The sequence below is a fragment of the Varroa jacobsoni genome, unplaced genomic scaffold, assembly GCF_002532875.2.
Source record: "Varroa jacobsoni isolate VJ856 unplaced genomic scaffold, vjacob_1.0 scaffold_1280, whole genome shotgun sequence".
Classification (NCBI taxonomy): Eukaryota; Metazoa; Arthropoda; class Arachnida; order Mesostigmata; family Varroidae; genus Varroa; species Varroa jacobsoni.
Genome location: NW_019214182.1, coordinates 102,909 through 106,300, shown reverse-complemented (window position 1 = coordinate 106,300; position 3,392 = coordinate 102,909). Strand labels below are relative to the sequence as shown.

Sequence of the window (3,392 nt, the reverse complement as noted above, 5' to 3'; positions counted from 1 at the left end):
ACGTGCAAACGCATGCAAAATCCAGGCAAAACTTTTACGATGATTGAGTTCCTACGTGTAAACAAAAAGGGTCGTTGGTTTAAAAACATGGCTCAAATAGCTATACATTTAACGCAATATTTGGTAAAGAAAGTTTATGGTACTTGTGCAGCTCATGGGGTCCACGCAAGTTTTCATGGTGCGCTTTATGGCCAAAAGGCAGAAGCCTTTCGTCGACAGCCATTATCACTACTCGCCATAAGTTGCGCGGGCAAATTTGAAAACATAATCTGAATACGGTCTACAACATTTCACTTATAGTATGATTACACGTAATAAGTGGATAATTTCTTTGACACGGAATGAGACACTACGTATGACTCGTATGAAATCACATGTGCTGTAAGCATTGTTTTAGTTTATTTTCTTTTGTGCAAAATGATATCAGTAACAAGCTATCCGAGAACAAGCATCAATTGTGATCTATACATCCTAGTCAGCTCACATATCGTAGGTGTTGGTGATGAACATCATGGGGTTCATATCTTTACTGTGTCATATCTGTCTTTAATATGTAAGCCTTCTAGGATGTTATTTCCAGTGCAATTTCATTGTGTTTGTTACGTTCTTTTAATAATCACTCCACATGTCGTTGGTGTTCTTGACAAGCATAATTTTATACGATAAGAACGTGAAACCCGACCGCACTTTTCCCCGTCCCACAACGATCATTGTTGTCCTAGTATGTTGTGCGAAGGATAGCTCTCGTCAGAATTATTTCTCCATTGCCTCTCGGTTCCTCCCATCCTTCTTTTCAGCTTAGGAAGTACGATAGCATTTCTATATTCCAAAACTTGCAAAGAAATGCCGATGGCGTTGGCTTAATTCGGTACATACAGCAGAAATCTCAATGTAGTGGGAAACATCTTACAATAGGACTGGGTCTCTAACGCAGTTCGTACCGAATTGATTATTGGTGCATCTGCTTTACTCGTGCGTGTGTTCAGCCGAATTTAAATATCAATTCCGTTGTAGTTTCTGGAACAAGACAAGAACCACGTGCGCTCCTTCTAAAATTGAGTGACTTTGCTTAGTTTGTGACCAAATATTAGCTTCATCTCTTACTCTATACAGAAGTTGATGAACGCATTTATCCATTTATTTTAGTTAAATTCTATTTTGCAATTTAACCTACTTTCGAGTAGGAGCATACCGTTTACGTTGTTTGCTCGTTTGTGGTAGAAAAATGGCGCCGATCCGAAGTTCCAGCTGCCGACATGCAAGCAGACAGGCAGTGAATTGGGCTGAGCTGATCAGACCTAAGTCGTGCCTGTATTTTGTAATGGAAAAGTGGAAATGTTAGTACTACTGCCAAACTTCCATTGCCAGTTGGGCGAGTCTGGCGGCGAGAAGTTCTAGTATCTTCAACATTTATTGCCTTAAGGGGAGCCTTATTCAACTCAGAAAGTTCGCATGAATTATCTCTCTCCCCCTCAGCAAAAATAAAGTGTTCCATTATAAGCCCAGGCCGCAAACACCAGAGATTATTAACTGTCTTTGGTACAAAGATGCCCGAAAGATTTGACTACGAATTTACTAATCACCTTCAGCAAGTGTATGAGACATCTGTTGTTTGTTATTACTGCAGACGGTTTGAGACATAGCGTCGAAGGAGTTATTGCTATATTAATATAAGCCTCAGTGCAAAGCATACATCTGCGTCCGTAGTAACTGTCCGAGAATGGACAGAAAAAGATTTTTGTGGTCGTAGAATTGTTTCTGTTACCATGTTTTTCCTTTCCAAGAAATTCCAGGGTGTGTGTAGTTGCCATTTTGCTGGTACCAGCATTAGTTGATGATGCCTCTAGCCCTATTCGTTCATTCGGTTGCCTGAGCGAGGCGTTGCTCGAACGGATGCGAGTGATCCAATATGTGGCTAGATGTTGTTGTTACTGCTGCGTGTCTGCGGGACCTGTGTGTTCGTCTGCATGAGTCTATAGGGGTTGCACCGGGGCTTATTGGCGATATGTTACCACGCTAAGCACGTTCTATAGACAAGCTAAGCAAGATATATGGCACGGAGACGCCGAGTCAAGCGGTGGCAGGTAGCAATGCACACGGCGCCAGGTCGCTGATGTTGTGGCTGAACGGTGGGCGTCCATGCTGAAGTGAGCTTCCGGCAGACAGACGGGACGCAGTGAGCCAATTGCACTAGAGGATCCCTGCAGTTGTGGTACTGCTCGTCGTTGGTAACGCACATAAAAGAACCTTGTTTTAGGTTGACAGGCTGCTTTATCCAACGTCTTGCCGTGCCTACGAAAAACGTCCCTGTCTGTAAAGTGACTGCGGTACTGGCGTACGTAGTAAATCTCTTCGTAGTTCGTAGCCTTTCGTCTATATTCTGTGTGGCCGCCATTGATCTAAATTAAACCACAGCACCACGAATATTTTTCATTTAGAGCTGCAAATGGATACTAGGCTAGGCGTGCATGACAAGCAGTTCAATCATATTTTCTTCTTTGTATAAACCCCAAAAACAACCATCATCCTGAACTAGTGGGAAAGAATCACCGAATTCAAGATTGGAGGTATCGTAGAGGAGCTCAGTGCGAGCTGTAACAAAGTATCCTGATAAAGCCAAAATAAAACGCAGGATGCTTATGAGCTGCGTTTCTTATGAGAACGCCTAATAGTCCCATCATCCCTAATAATTCGATGGAAAGCGAATAAAGACCAGACAAGTCAGTAAAAATGTGGTGGGTGAGATAAAGCTGATCATAGTAGCAGTGTGGCAAGTGTATCTTTTACTGAAATACTAGAAATTGTCGTTTCAAAAAGACAGTTTTAACAAGCATACAGCTGCTCGTTCAAAGATATTAAATTGGCTCGAAAAAAATGGGTTGATAAGCCAAGCCTGATTTTTAGGTCGTTCCTGTAAAATTATTTGAACGTACGAAACAACTAGGTGTTTTGTCATTACTTCTACGAAGAAGTATAATTAACGAAGATAAAATGAAAGCGAAAAGCTCAATCAGTCAACAGACCCGTTAGGCCTTTACAAACTAATGGCATGCCTTCCTTACCTTGTACTGAGCTTCAAATGAAAAAATTAAAGGCATTTCTGCTTATGAAACGCTGTACAAAGCAAACGACTGTGGATAACTTCGTAAACGTCACGAATTAGTCGGAAGATTCATAGAAGAGGTAGATGAATCGCCTAAAACAGTCAGTTACAGACTCAGTTTTCTGTTAACTTATATCCAATAGTCCAGATATATGGCGATTCGAAACTATATATTTGTATATAGAATCTGTGTATATCATAGATTTAAAACAAATATCTACCTAAATTACTAATAGATCGTAGTCTAGTTCGAGCTGAAATTACTTTGTACACGTATTCGCTACATTCG

The 3,392-nt window shown here is 41.1% G+C and overlaps 1 long non-coding RNA gene across 1 annotated transcript; it reads right to left on the bottom strand.

The window, feature by feature from the left end:
- Positions 1-349: 349 nt before the first annotated feature.
- Positions 350-3,129, bottom strand: LOC147752388 (uncharacterized). Its single transcript, XR_015314189.1, has 3 exons — positions 3,063-3,129; positions 1,193-1,309; positions 350-1,017 (listed from the first exon to the last, which is right to left on the bottom strand). It is a non-coding gene; the product is annotated as an uncharacterized LOC147752388 (long non-coding RNA).
- Between the last annotated feature and the right edge of the window lie 263 nt (positions 3,130-3,392).